Raw genomic sequence first — 15657 nt, forward strand, 5'->3', positions numbered from 1 at the left:
ACGTCATTCAAACTGACAGTGCCTGGCTCCCTCCGGGCTCCCTCATGGCAAGGATGTTCGTTACGATTACCGCCTGTGCAAGGAAATTACAGCAAAACTCCTGCGCGGCCAAAGTCGGGGAGTGCTCTGCCAGCAGGACCCATGGCCCTGGGACGGGGCCAGGATAGTGGTGAAGGGCCCGTTCCTATGCAGCTTGCTGGAAACAGGGGCAGATGCAAAAACCCCTTGAGCCTCTGCGAGCCCGGGGCCGTGCCATGGGGCACATCCAGCCTAAGGATGATGGGGGACAAGCTCCCGTCTGTAATGCAGCATGGGGCAGTGGCTGCTGTTCGTGGGGTTCAGGTGGGACCCACCAAAAAGCTCCTTCTCTGGAGGAGACGCAGCCCTGGGATGGGTCGCCAGAGCCATGGGCTGTCTCTGTCCTTGCCTGGGGTTTCCAAACCTGCCTGCACAACGCTGTAGCCATCCCGACCTGGTGCTGGGGCTGGTCCTGCTCTCATGGGCAGTGACATCCTGTGGCCCTCAGGCTCATGAGGCTGTGACAAACCCTTCCCTCCCTCACTGCCCACCGTCCCCTGCCCGAGATGCGGCTTTTCTTAGAGGTGAGTGGAAATGCATGGAAATCCTTATCATACGAAGGGAAACGATGAGCATGGCAGGGTCAAGGACCTTTGCTTTGAGCTTTTTGCCCCTATTAGTGACCAAATGGTGGAGGGTACTGTGTCATGCAAAGGTCATGCAGCTCCTTCCCCCTCCGAGCAAGAGCCTCTGCAACCCCCCCCAGCCCAGGGGCAGCATTAGGGGGGTGTTAATGTGAGTCCCCGTGCCTCATGTCGGGGGTTTCCATTGGAGGCGAAAGGAGTGAAATGCAAAGCGCACCCCGAATCCGGCCCCATCTGCCCAGGCTTTGTCCCAGCGCTGCTCAGCCTGCAGCCGGGTGCTCCCCAGCCCACGTCCGCACAGCACACCACCACGGCTGCTGACATGCAGATGGACGAAATGCTGCTGCTGAAGCTTTCCAGGGGCAGAAATGCCAGGGAAAGGCCAGCCAGAGCCAGATTTTAAAACTAATTTATACCTTGACTTTTTCACTGGCTTTAGCACAAGCTGTGGTCCTTGCCAATGAGCCTCAGTGTGTCTGGATATATTCAGTCATATTTGCATGGGGAGAAAAACGCTTTTCTGTGTACTTCTGTAGCCCTTTTCCAATGCCCTGGGTATCCAATACAGTTTCTGTGCTGCGTGTTCTCACTCGTTCAACGAATAATCAATTTAGCTGCCATATGCACTGCTGATCGAGAAAGAAACTGCTTCTTGTTAAAGGTGTGAAAGTAAGTCATGTGTAAAATTAGCTTAGCCCTTTGCTAAGTCAGATGGGAATTGCTTTCAAAGCCATACAACCCGCCTGGATTCCCAAGAGCCCGGCCATTTTCCGCACCAGCTACTGCTTTGCAGAAGAGGAAAATATTTTCCCAAAATATGGGAGGAGGGTGCTGGGGAGGCTAAGGGCTGGGTCGGGGAGGGGAGACCGGGTCACCGGGATGAGATCCCAAGCCATGTTCCTGAGCTTTGAAATACTCAGCCAGCTTGGGAGGAAATGTCCCAGTGTTTGGGGGGAAATTAGGGGGACTGTCCCCAAAACGGCACCCACGGGTGCCCCACGGCGGGTGGCCCGGGGCTGCGGGTGACCCTGGTCGGCCCCAGCCCCTGGGCTGCCGGTCCTGCATGCTGCAGCTTGTGTTTCTTTTTGTTTTGAAGAAAAATGAACTTCTGGGGTGGGATTTGCCACCACTCCAGGGATTTGGACATTAATTTCTAATGGGGATTAAGAATTCAAATCCCTTAAGCAGCTTTTGCAGCCCCATCCTTTGCTCCCCTCACTGCAGAGACCGGCCCCGCTCCAGCGTGGACAGTGTCTGCAAAACCCCCGTGCCAGCAGGGCCCTGGGCACGGTGGCATCGCCATCACATTGCCCAGGGCCCACTTGTCCTGGGGGTGATGGAGACACAGCTCTGCCCACCCCGGGGGGTGAGAGGACAAAAGCAGCCTGGCCGGAGGGTCTCGCTGCCCAGCTCCATCCCTGCTCCAAGCACAGAGCATTGCTGGGGCTGTGGCCAGAGCAGCAGGAAGGGCTTTTGCCATCCGAGTCCAACACGGGCTTTGGTAAAAGCCCCGATACCCCCTTAAACGTCTTGGGTTCAGCCGTGCCCCTGGAGTCACCCTTCCCTAAACCACAGGGCTCAGCCTCTGCCCCGCTCTGGTGTAGGAGGCCTTTCAGAAATGGAGGTGTAAGGCTGTTTCCCCCAGCACCAGACACTCCCCCCAGGGCTGAGGGGCAAGTACAATGCCTCCGCTGCAAGAAGCTCCTATAAATGGGCTGACACCATTTCCTTGCTTAACTACCAGGGACTTTTAGGCTCTTTCCCACTATATTTTGGGTTCTGCATGTTGCTTTCCTTTCAGCTTCACCCTGGGTGCACATCTCAGTGTCATGGTTTAATATGAGCGGAACTTGCTGGAAGGCAAAGGACAGCTTCAAGAGCCCAACTTCAAGAGCAACTCCAAGAAGAAAGGTTGGCTTCCCAGTTTGAATGGAAATAAAGACTTTGGGTGTGCTCTTTCCACCCAAAGGCTGCCAACAGCACACAGGATACTTTGCAGCTACCTTCAATGCCATGGCAGGTAGCAGAAATCTGGCAGGAGGCAGCTGGCAGGGCTTTCTATCTGGCAGGACCCTTGGCCCCGGGGCTTGGCCGTGGCAGGGGGCTGGGGGCAAATGTGGCCCCGGGCAAGGGGAGCTGGGTCCCTGGGGCGTCCCTCACCCCCTGCCCTGGGACAGGGCTCTGCACCATGGATGCATGTGGACCCCCTCCAGGATCCTCCCCGCCAGGTCCTCTCCCCAGCCGGGAGATTTGGAGAAGAACGATGTGAATTTGGGGGAGTCCACCTTGGCTGTGCCCTGGTAACATGGCAGGTCAAGCACGGGGTGGGGGGGGGGGGGAATGTGCGGTGCCCCTCTGTCCCTTGGTGTGACAACGCTCCTTGTCAGCTCCAAAGCTGACAATTGCCCTGTCAGCTCCCCTGCCGAGGGCAGGGAGGAGGAGGATGGTCCCAGCTCATGCAAACCCAGTCTGCCCTCACCCTGCCACGGTGCCCTGGGACACTGGTGGCTCCTGTCCCCAAGGAGCTTTGGGACATGGGGAGAGGCAGGGGCAGCCCCAAGCCCGCTGCTGGCTGCACCATGGCCTCTCCACTGAGTCACGGCAGGAGGAGGGTGAGCAAGCGCCCAGGAATCTCGTTAGCAGCCCAACCCATTAGTAACCATCTCCATGGTGATGGAGCTCAGAAAGCCATATTGCAGAGCGGCTCCTGAGCTGAGCAGCCCCCGTGGCTGGGCTCAGGCACACCAGGGCCATGAGGCCGAAGGCTGCGCTCCTTGGGGTGCAGCATGGTTGCTCCCCCAGGCCCGGCAGAGCTCCCTGTCAGGCAACCACAGGGGTTGGGGAAAACCAGGGATGTCTTCCTGGCACAGCCCTTCTGCCTCTCCGGCATCACCAATCCTGCTGCCCACTCCCAGGGTGATGGCTGCTTTGCTCTTCCCTCCTCCTCCTCACATTCCCAGACTCAGCAGAGATCTCCCTTTAGCTCAGAGTTTGCTGCTGGTCCCTGAAAAATCCTGCAAGACCCCAGCAGCTTGGTCGTGTTCACCCGTCCTTGCATCCTACCAGGCCAGCAGTTCCCGTCGCTCCCAGCTGCCCCCACATCTCACGGGATCTCATTGCTCCCCATGGCATGAAGGAGGTTCCCGCTGCCTTGAATCACCCACAACCACCCATGAAGCAAAGCCTGGCTTGGGGAGGGAGAGGAAAATGGGCTGCACGTAGTGCTGTCAGGCTGCTTTTTGCTGTATCTGCATCCCCCATAGCCACCGACAGCCCATCTGCAGGCTCTGCCGTGCCTCTCCTGCAGAAACTCCATGGGATTTTGTAACCGTAGCAGCAACTAAATGATTTGACAGGTCTTTCGCATGATGTGGGGTGGCCAGTGACCAAGCAAGATGACAACGGACTGGTGTGGAGCAGAGTCCAGCAAGCGGAGAGCGAGTATGCACCCGTCACGGGGGGGGATTTTCTGTGCCAGTGGCCACAGTGAAGCGTGCCAGACTTCACATTAACACAGCGATAAATGTCTGCAGGCACCTCAAACCAGGCAAAAACCCCCTCTGCCCACTGGGAGGAAAAGGCAGCAGCTTACTTGGATTTCCTCTGAAAAAATGCAACTCCAGACAAGCACACATTTGAAAAGCGTGCATTTGCCAAAGGCATTTATTGAGCATTTAGGGCCCAAGACAGCACAGTTAAAGCCATGCACAGGCACCAGCGCTTTGGAGAACAGCTATTACTCACTTACTTCACATCAAACACGTGCGTAAATGCACTGTGAGATTGGGACCGGCCACGGCGCGCTTGGAGCAGCATCTGCTGAGCCCCGGAGCCATGTGCTGGAGATGATCAGCAGAGAGACCAGAGGCAACTGGTGCAGCATCCTATGGCAATGCTGGGAATGGAAATCCCTCAGGAGCCGAAGCCTGGCCTCACCAATGAGTTAGCAGCCAAAAAAAGCCAGGCACATTACGTTCTTCTATCTAAAAAATGTTCTAGATATTCATGGTGCTGCTTCATGCTGTCCTGTGCCAACCAAGCCCCCCCCCAACACGGGGAACGCATGGAAAGAAGAAACGCAAGAGAAATCAGCTCTTTGTGGTTTGCACAAGCTCCTACCCCTGTTTCTGAGCAAGGAAAGCAGCAAATTTGAGGAGTTTTGTCAACGCTGCTGGGAGAAATTCTCAGCTTGGTTGGAGGCAGTGAAAATCAGCAGCAAAACTGTACACAGCTGGGGTGGTAGCAACAGGCTGCGCTCAAAGAGGCATCCTTGAGCTTCCCGATACCCTCCAGGGAGCATCCCCACCTCCTGCCCTGGCTCCCAGGGCAGAGCCAGCATCGTTCACACTCCTTCCCACTGCTGTCTGCTGGTGAATCGCTCCTGGTTCATTAGGCGACACTTCCACAAGTCCTGGACCAAGGACTGGAGTTTCTGCAGCATTGCCCCACTGCTATGGAGGCCTCACATCAGAAAGATCAGGTTGGGGCCAGTTCCTTCGGTCTTGGGAGACACCCTTCCCTTGGGGTGTCAGGAAGGGGGGTCGCACTGGGGCAGGGCCGGGGACCCCTCTTCCCACCTGGGATGGGACGAGCAGCTTACACCAGGACACCAGGGATGCACCAGAGGTGGAAAATGCACCCGCTTCTTGGCAATATGTTAACAGAAAGTCCAAGGTGGACAACGTTAAAATGAAGTGTGATCTCCCGAGAAACAGTCCCTGCTGCGCAGAAGCTGCATCTGCCTGTGCAGGATCCCGGGGTTCGGGGGCTGCACAGGGAGACAATGCTCCCTGCACAGCGCAGCCGTGTCTGGCCCAGGGGAGAGCGGGATGTTGCCGAGGTTTTGCAAGCACAAGGCACCGGAGCAACATTGGATGTACAGACCTGGCGAACCAAAGGCAAGTACCACTATCAACACCCAGTACCAGCACTCCAGACCCAGTACCAGGACCAGCACCCCATACCCGGTACGAGGACCAACACCAAACGCTCATCCCCAGTACCAGGACCAAGACTTAGGATCAATACCCAGTACCATTCCCAGTACCAATCCTCAGTACCAGTACCAATACCGACCCCCAGCATTTGAAGTACTGATGCCCAACACCATCCCCAGCACAAATACCCCATACCAGTACCAGTGCACAAGGCACTGGTGTCCCAACTGTTAGTCCACAAAAAAAGTTTAGGGTTTGACCCATTCCTGCACAGACTTTCCCAGCTCCTCATCCCTGGCGAAGGAAAAAGAATCAATAAAATCCATAATGCAGGGAAAGGAGCCGGGGGTGGGCACAAGCCCCCTGATCACCTGGGGACTGAGGCATGCTCCCGCACGTGGCACTGTTAGCAAAGAGCCATGAGAACTGCTACGCCCCAAACACCCCGAGCACCCCGGGGCTGCCCACGTCCTCCCAGGCCTGCGCTGGCCACCCGGCCGGGGTCTCCAGAGGAGACGAGCTCGTGCAGTAACCCTTCTTCCAGGCACTCATGTGGTTGCCTTCAGAGCTTTATGAATATTGTAGCAAGGCCGTTCCTTTCATCTCCGCTTCCTTCCAGGGAGCCCCAAACCTTCTGCACATTCATTTCCACCTCACTATTCCTCTTAATTATTTAAACTTGCCTTCCCAAAAGTGGAGCCCTTCCATTATCACTCCTTCCTCTGCGGTGCACGTGGAATTTGGGGACTTGCAAATCCACTTGATTTCTTTGCGTTCGTGCGGAGCAGCAGGTTTCTGCGGGCTCCCCTCCCCGCTCCCCTCCTGCCTGACCATGGGCCACATTTGCAGAGGCCTTTGCCATGAAAACCTCAGAGCCAAAGCAGAGCATCTGTGCTTTTTACTGGGGTCCTGGATGCTGCGGTGGTTCCCAGTGTGACTTTCATTATTGCCATCTTCTTGCCACCAGTCCTCCCCCAAAGCCATGCGGGGGGGCCAGCTGTCCCTGCACTGTGGTTGTACCAACGTGGTTCACAAACAGCACTAAGACACTGGAAAAATCCCTTGCTGCTCCATTGCCAGCACTCATCAAAGCTAAAAATACCTGGGAGAGCTTCCTGCGGGGTAGGTCCCATCCCTGCCCCTCAAAAGAGACATCCCCAATTAATTGGCTTTTAGCTAGAAGGTAGGAATGCTGAGCCCAGCTCCCCAAATACTTGAAGTTGAAGCCTGGAGGCTCCAAAAACTGTTGGAGAAGCGCAGTTTTCCATAACATAGATACATAATAATACCTTCTCCATCTACTTCTGAAAGGTGGCAGCTGCATTTGAGCATCACCACGCGTGCCTTTCCACCGGCACAGCTCCCCGGGGACACCCCTGTGCTGCCGGGATCCGGCCACGGCTGAAAAGGGAGGGTTTTGGTGGAGCTCCAGGGGATGCTGGCGGGACATGGGAGCTGTGGGAGGGGGTGACTCAGCCAGATTTGACGCACTTTGATCTCCCGTCATGCCTGAACCTGCCAGGAGCTCGACAGCCGGGGATTTGCAGCCGGTTTCCGATGGCTGCATCGGCCCTGCCCTTGCGCTGCACCGTGGCCAGGAGTGGAGTGGTGTGGCCAGGCCATTTGCTGGAGCAAGACAGCCTCAGTCAATGCTTTTTCTCCCCATCGTCCTGCTATTTATGGGTTATTCTCTGGTTATCTCGTGCTCTGCTAATGGTCTCTTGATTTGCCTTGTCTTCTCCGAGGCACCTGTGGGAGGGTTGGAGCCTTCTCACCCCACCGGGGGGACAAGGGGGGTGAGGAGGTGCAGTGTGTGCAGTGAGACCGGCCACGTCCACCAGCAGCACATTATTCCTGATACTATTATTCGTTCGTGCATTTACTGGCACGCAGCTGCAGGCTGGAAATGGGGTGGGGGCTCTGAGCGAGGGCCAGCATGGAGGGGCTGCCACAGCCCTCAGCCTCTGACACCAACAGCGGCATCACCGGAGCAGGGAGACCCTGCTATGAGCAGCTCGTGGCTTCATAACCCCCTAAAATACTCCAACAGGGGCACACGCAACATCCCCGGGGTTGCGGCGGGAATATCCACCAGTCCCGGGGTGGACAGTAAGTGCCACTGCAGCATCGCTGATCTGCAACCCTGTGACACCAGCCCCGCATGAGGTCCGTCTCTTCCCAGCCTCCTCGCTTGCTTCATGGCCGGTCCCCAGCAGCAGGACCCCCCGCATGTTGTGGCCGGGCCCAGCGCTCGCCTCCGTGCGTCACTCCCTGAATTAATCATCAGCCTTGCTCTGCGCCAGGCTCCTTACTTAAAGAGATTTTTACACATTAAAAATTAACAGCACTAAATGATTGATGGCCAGGCACCCGCGCACCCCGCGCTCTGCAGCAGAGTTCAGACAGCTCCAGCTTTGCCTTCCCCAAGGGCTGCCACATGCCCTTGTCCCCAGGCATCCGCTCCACTGCTTTGGGCATCATCTGGGGGAGAAAACCAGCATGGCAGTAACCCCCCCAAAAGTGACCATTAGCTATACAGACCTGCCATTTGTCTGCTGGAGATGCTTTAGGCGGTGGAGCATCCTCAGGGCCCTGGGATGAGCCTGTCGCGGCAGTCACCCTTTGGGAAGGGACGCTCTGCCCCTGCACAGACATCGGGTGCTGTTCGCCAGCCCCATGTGTGCACAGCAAAACGCGCGGTGCAGAACAGCGTTGCAGGCTCTGGAGCGGGAGATGCAATTTGGGGCCTTCTGCTTCTCTCTCCCTCATGTCTCCATTCCTCCATGTCGCCCTGTGCTGTGGCCAGGCATTTGGGAGCAGCCATTGAGGGGCTGCCGTAGGTCAGGGTGGGGGACAAAAAGCTTCTTTGCACTGACCTAGGCTGTGTGGCCTCTTGTCCCTCCTGTCGCTGTCCCACCAGCTGTGAAGAGGTCTTGCCCTCACCTCCTGGCAGGGCCTGGCTGCCTCCTGCCCCCACGCACCCGCCTCCAGCACCCACCCCATGCACTCACTTCCAGCACCCAACCTTCTCACCTACCTCCAGCACCCATCTCAGGCTCCCATCCTATGCATGCCCGCCCCTCACGACCTCCAGCACCCACCCTCTCACCCATTCCATGCCCCCACCTCAGGCACCTGCCCCTGACACCCCCCCACACCTCCAGCACCCACCTATGCACCCACCACAAACACCCATCCCCAGCATCCACCCTATGCACCCACCCCATGTACCCAGCACTCACCCCATGCTCCCAGAACCCACCACATGCACCTACCCCATGCACCCAGCACTCACCTCCAGCACCCACCCCCTGCACCCACGCCATGCACCCAGCACCCAGCCCATGCACCCAGCACCCACCTGTGCACCCACCCCCAGCACCCCCTCGCCCCCGGCCCCCGCAGCCCGCGCCCCTCCCCGCGGCGGCGCGGCGGTTCCCGGGGCGGCACCGCCCCCTCCCGGCCGCCCCGGCCCGGTGCCGCGGGCAGCCGCCGCCTGCGCGGGAGCCCGGAGCCCGGCGGGGGCCACCAGCAGCCGCCCCCCAGGAGCGGGGAAGGGGCGAGGGGGACGCGGGTGGCGGGAGGGGGCGGCTGGGGAGGCGGCTTCGGGACTGCACCGCCGGAGCTGCGAGCACGGGGTCACCGCCACCGCGTCACCCCGTCACCCCGTCACCCCGTCATCCCATCACCCCATCACCTCGTCACCGCATCACGGCTGCTCCCGCTGGCTGCCGCACCTTCTCCCAAAGGCCCCCCGGCCCCAGGGGTTCACGCTGGGCAGGACCCCGATGTGCCACCCACCTCGCCAGCGAGCCTGACACCTCTTCCCGCGGACCCCCAACCCCAGCTCCGCTGTCGTGCCCTGCTCCCTACCCAGTTCCCCCTCGTTGCCTCCGCTCCCCTCCGCCCTGGGCCCAAGCGTGGTGAAACGTGGGGCTCTGGCCACATCGATTCGGGGGACCCTTTCTCAGCTTCGTGCTCCCCCCTGACTCGCTTGGCTTCGACACGGGTCTGCACCCAGAGCCTGTGTTGCATCCCCCAAACACACATTAATCATTAACAAATGTCCCTCATTTCAGGTGTTACCCTTGCTGGGTGCCAGTGCTGCGGGGTGTCCTGCGCTCAGGGGGACACGTGTCTGGAGGGCACCCGTGGGTGCTGCTCCACCCTGGAGCAGCGCCGGGAGTGCCAGAGGTGCACCCCTGCCGCCCGCACTGCTCAGCCCAGCAGTCCCTGGGTGCTGGTAGCACCCCGGGTACTCCCCTGCCCCATGTCCTGTGGCTGCGGGGCTGGGCCGTGCTGTCCCTCTTGCCCTGCTCCTCGAGAGAGGAGGGACGAAGGTCCTGCATGCCCAGCTGCTCCTGTGTCCCCACAGAGCTGTCCCTGTCCCTATGGTGCAGGTGGGCTTGGGCCAGCAAGTTAGGAGGCTCCGACTTCACCATGCATCACCTGCAGAAAAACCTCCTGTAGGTTGGCCACCTTCTATCTCCTCTCCACTTGCCAGCAAAGAAAAAAACAGCTGGGTGCTGGCAACAGGGCCGTTTCCTTCACTGCAGTAGCCAGGATGCCCGGACTCCCCAGACGGAGGTTGGCCAGGAGGGAGCTCTCGGAGGCGGTGGCGATGGTGCAATATTTGGGGAACCTGTTTCTGTCCAGAGGATGGGGTGGGAAGTTCCCGGTGGACATTTGAGAGCAGAAAGCAAGAGCCAGGAGGAGGATTCAGGCTCCAAACCAGCCCACGGAGGGGAAGGAGAGGGAAAGCTCATCTCCTGCTCCACTGTCACCGACTCAATGGCCCAATTGTACGCTGTGACCAGATGCGCCGCTGCGGACGGCGGCACAGAAAGGCTTTTCTGCTGCCTTTCAATGGCAGATCTATGCTGTTCCCGCCAGGAAGGTCCTGCTGCACCGCCCCGGCCCTCGCCAGATCCCCGGCGGCCGGGAACCTGCCGGCTGCAGGGCGCCAGGCGGAGAAGGGCGCTCTGTGTGCCAAGACACACGCGGCCTTTCTCGGCTCCGCTGGAAATGTCAAAACGGAGTCGGATGCCATCAGCCCGAGGGCTCTGCGGGGGGGGGAGCGGAGAGCTGGAAATGGCTGGAAATAACTCCCCGTGGAGAGGCTGAGAGGTCGGTTTGCTGGTGGCTGTGGCAGGGCAGAAGGGCATCCGCTGGGCAGGACATTCCCTCTTTGTCCTAAGGACTCAGCTGGCATCTTTGCTGGGTGCTAGAGGCCAGAGAGCCCAGAAGAGATATTTTGGGGCTGGTTTGTCCCCCTGGTGCACACCCATCCTCGTCCTGCTCTGCAGGGTGAAGGGACGAGCTGGAAATGGGTGGGTGAAGCTGAGTCCACGTCACCCACCAGGTAGCGGACACATCGGTGTCCCCATGCAGGCCAGCGTCCTCCCCTCTCGCTGAGAGGCAGGGATCTCAGAGCTGTGCCAGGGCTGCTGCTCCTGTGCAAGAGCGTTTCCCATGGGGACAGGGCGACAGCCTGGAGTCCATCCTGCTGTGGGACCAACCCTGAGGTCACGTGAATTCACAGGAGCAGATGTCCTCCCTAACTGCCCCCTTCCAGGAGTGACCCCATTTGGGGAGAATCAGTGTGGGCACTTGTTTTCAAAACATATTTTGCAGCCCACCAGCTACAGATGGACATAGGGATACAACCCAGAAGCCCCAAAAGAAAAAATGTCCATTTCTAAGGAGTGCTGAGTTTAAGCCAAGGTCACAATTTTTCAAGGCACCCCAGGCTGCAAACCCTCCATGCGCGGCATGACCTGAGTACCTGGGAAGTCCCAGACCCGGGAGCATCCTACCAGCGGCTCCCACCACTGGTGGAGTGGTGGGGAGTGTTTATGGTCCACTCCCACTGCTGGTGGAGCAGTTGGGGAGTGTTTATGGCCACCTAACAGCAGGAAGCTGCCGGCCGGTGGGGCAGGTCCCCCGCAGTGCCGCCGGCGGGGCTGGCCTCTGGCCAAAGCAAATCCTGGCTGCGGAAAACCCACACGGCATTTTCCTCAACCCTGATAAGGCTGACCTGCAAACGCAACCACAAAAAAAGCCATCCCGGCCTTCCCTGGGCTGGTTGGGTGCTGTGCCAAGTGTGCAAAACGTTGCACAAGATAAAAGCCTGTGCCTGCTGTGCTGCACAGGCATGAAATGTCACCCGCAGCCGGCTAGATCACAGGCGACACAGGAGAGGGGACGGAGGACAAGGGCACCCTGCACCTGGGTGAGGGCTGGTCTTGCGGGGCCATGCTGGGGACGAGAAGGCGCGCAGGGTCGCGCACATCACGGGGACGTAGGAGGGGGTGGCAGGAGGTCCCCAGGGAGCAGGTGACATTGCAGGTGTTCTGTATTTGATGCAGCTGCCACAGCACGGCCCTAAATCAGGTTCAAGGGAGTCCCCAGGAGGTGATGGGGTGGTGCGAGATGGCAAGGAGGGAGGCTGTTGGTGAGGGGTCTGTGGGGTGGCTGTCCCGCTGTCAGGTTATGGCTTCCCCCAACGGCTTCAGCCTCTGCCGTCAGCCCCTTCCCTGCCAGCCCGCCTGGTCTGAGCCCAGTGCAGGCGTCCAGCAGCCCCTCAAGGACCCTTCCCCAGGTCCTGCTGGCCCACGCATGGCTGGAGAGCTGGGGAAGTTGCTCCTGCTCCGCTCTTGGATCCTTTGTTTTGCTGCAGCATCCCGGGGAGGAAGGATCCGAGCAGAGAGGCAACAAGAGGAAACGAGCTTCCTGCCTGCTCCCAAACCTGCAGGCAGAAAACAAGGACATCCTGCTGTGGCCAGGCTGGGCAGGGACAGCCGAGCCTGCCGGGAGGGAAGTGTGCTGGGTTGGTTTATTTATGCAGCACAGAGGCATTCGTGCCACTTTCCTACAGGGACTGCACCAGGGCAAAGCCCCGGCCAGCCTTTGCCCATGGGTCCCACGCAGTGCCTGGCCCGGCCAGCCCGCTCACGGGGCCGTGGAGGGGGAGATGGAGCCAGGAGCCGGGCTCGGGTAGGGGTGGCGGAGCTGGAGCAAGCAGAGACAAACTCAGGCAGCCAGGAAATGGCTGGAACACACCCCACCAGCGGCTTTTCCAGGTGCACCCTGAGCACGCACAGCTTCTCCCAGCCATGGGCCACCACCAGCCAGCCCTGGACACCCAGGGCTTTGGGAGCCCGCTGCCCTAGAGAGGACCGAGATGCTCAGGGCTTTGGGAGCCTGCTGCCCATGCAGGGACCAGGGTGCCCAAGGGTTTGGGATCCCACTGCCCGGGGAGCAGAGTTGTCCAGAGCTGCAGCAAGCAGGACGGCTCGTGCTGCAGCACACAGGGCTGCAGCCCTTCCCCACCGGCATCTCCAGGAGCGTTTCTCAGAATCTCTCCATCCAAGGGCCACCTGAATGAGGCAGGATGACAGCAAAAGCTTGCTCACAGCCAGCTGAAAGCCTGGCCAAGCTTTGTGTGTTTTCTCGTGTGCTGACACCACCCGATTTCTGTGCTGCGTGCAGAAGGACATGGACGCAGCCTGTTCTGTCAGTTTGCAGCCACTTCCAGCTCCTGGGGCTCTGTTCCCCAGCACACTGCAGAGAAGCACCCTGCCGTGCTGGTGCACATCACAACGCATGCACACATGCACACACGTACTCCCATTCCAACTGCCCTGATGGGGAAACTGAGGCACGATCACATGCACAGTCCCAGTCAGGGCTGGCAGAGAGCAAAGGATTGGGATTCATGGGGAAAGTCATTTTTTGAGACCCTCTTCTGGACCAAAAAAAGCTTTTTAGTGTTTCTGGTGAATTGAAAACTCATCAGGTCCCAGAGCTTTTTGTTTCAGACAGATGCTCTCAGGAGGGTCAGGGCCTGTTTCCCTGGCCAGTGTGAGGTCCAGGACTGGGGACAGCTGCGGCAGGCCCTGCCACGATGCCATGAAAGTCTGCAGAGCCCCAGACAGCTGAACTACAACATTCCAGCACAAGAAAACCATCATTTTTTGGCAAAACTGCCCCTACAATAGCAACAAAGGCCTGGCTAGCCCTCCTCACCACTCTATGCAGGGTGATGAGAGAGATGCTGAATACAAGAGCTCGGTCCCAGGCTGTGGCAATCCCTGATCCTTACCTGTATCCTTACTGGGACTGAGCATCCAGGCATCTTTGACCCACGCCAGCACCCACCTGAACATCCGCAACCTCACGGTTGCACCTTTACTAACTCGAAGCTCGGCACACGCATGGGTGCAGCAGGAAAGCCGGCAGGCGCTGCCATTTGCCTCCAAGCCTGGGTTCGGCTGTGGCTGCGGGGGGCTGCTGGCCCAGGCAGGCGAGTGCCACAGCTCAGACCGGTCCTGGGTCGGTGTCACAGGCCTGGGGTGAAGCCACTGCGCTGGCCAACAGCCGAGACTTGGGAAGTGCTTTTCTCTGTGCTGCCTCCCAGATGCAGTTGTGATTTACATGGGGCTAAAACACCAACCAGCGCTTGTGACTTCTCTGGCCATGTCTTTGTATTGAGCTTTGCAGAGTTTTGCAGAAAACTGTGAATGTTAGAAATAAGGGCTGTCCCTTGGGTTTAATTCTTCTCGGTCACCAGAGCTTAAAGCCAGAGGAGTCTGAGTGGCGCAGCGAACAACTCAACACCTCTTGTTCAAAGGCTGCTGTTGAGTTTTAGCCTGGAAATATCTCTGAGCTGCCACAGTTCTGTGCTCCAGCACAAATTTAGGCCGCCCCAGGTCTGTATTTCCTCGGGAGCACTGGGTGGTTCGAGGTCCCCGCGCTGTTTCACAGCTCTGCCCCGGTGCCAGGGCGGCAGCAGTCGCGTGGGCAAGGTCTGGCACCTGCAGAGCTGGGGTGACATCACTTTCCCAAGCTCATTTTTCCTCAACTCCTGCTTTACTGGTTTTTTCCCTACCTTCGCAAGGAGGAAACAAGAATTGCTGTTTGGCGATGGGTGACATTTTTGTCGGATGTCCAAGAGCAGGAGCAAGGGACCTGGACGTGGGCCCTTCGTGGAGCTCTGAGCCAGGACACCGGGCACGAGCTCTGTGGTGCAGCCAGCGAGCGGACACCAGTGGGACGTCACTCATCACACCAGACTTTACCTTTCCAGATCTGGATGGAGAAGGCAAGCCGCACGGCTACGGAGGACCCAACCGATTTCTTTGCTAAGCAGCCAGTGAATCGACAAGAGCAGTGCTATTCTAGACGTGCTTTGGAGACAGAACGAGAGCATGAAATCACCAAGTTCATTACCACAGGATGCCGGAGAGGCCAAGTATGTAAATGGCTTGGAGAGGGACGAGGTCTGTCGGTGGAGGTAGATCCATTAGGGCTATTAAGGTACTTCCGTCCGGATGCAAACCCTTTCTCAGGAAGTCCCCAAGCTGCCAGCCAGCAGCTGGGAGGGACGCCGGGAAGCACATCTTGTTTCTCCTGCTCTTCCCGTGAGTAGTGTTACAGAGGAGCTGGCCATGGAAAAATACCCAGGGGGTTCAGCAGCTGAAAAGGAAAGAAAAAGAAGCAAAAATCCTTGCTGAGGGTTGCAGTGCTGAAAGGGGTTGGAGCAGCTACTGAGGGCAAGCTTTAAGGTGTGAAACTGCCAGGGGTCCCTGTGGGATGGAGGACGGCCCAGACCTCCGCGGCTGAGCAACCGGCGCGCGAGGCAGGCAGGGAAGAAAGCTGGCAAGAAAAGGAGACAAACAGCCTGCTGCTGGGACAAGGGAGGGCTGCCAAAAACCCAGCGGGGCCAGGCCCGGGGAGCCCAGCCAGGGCGAGCGGCACAAGGCTCCCAGCCATGGGTGGGACGAAGGCAGGCGGCGCGCAAGGCCACGGGGGCCAGGCAGGCTGGGGGGGCGGCTGCGCTGGGGGGAGGATGGTGAGGCAGGGAGCTGGACCCCAGCCACCCACAGGCCCCCGGCCAGCAGCAGTGTTGAGCTCAGGGCAGGGGATACCCCAACGCCAGGGTGACATGGGCAGGGGATCCCCCTTTCTCCAGGGTGACCATCCCCGAGGCGAGCAGGGTAGGGGCAGCCCCATCCCCAGGGTGACTGGAGTACCCCATCCCCAGGGGTAACCAGGAC

Source organism: Mycteria americana, chromosome 24 (genome assembly GCF_035582795.1).
Source record: "Mycteria americana isolate JAX WOST 10 ecotype Jacksonville Zoo and Gardens chromosome 24, USCA_MyAme_1.0, whole genome shotgun sequence".
Classification (NCBI taxonomy): domain Eukaryota; kingdom Metazoa; phylum Chordata; class Aves; order Ciconiiformes; family Ciconiidae; genus Mycteria; species Mycteria americana.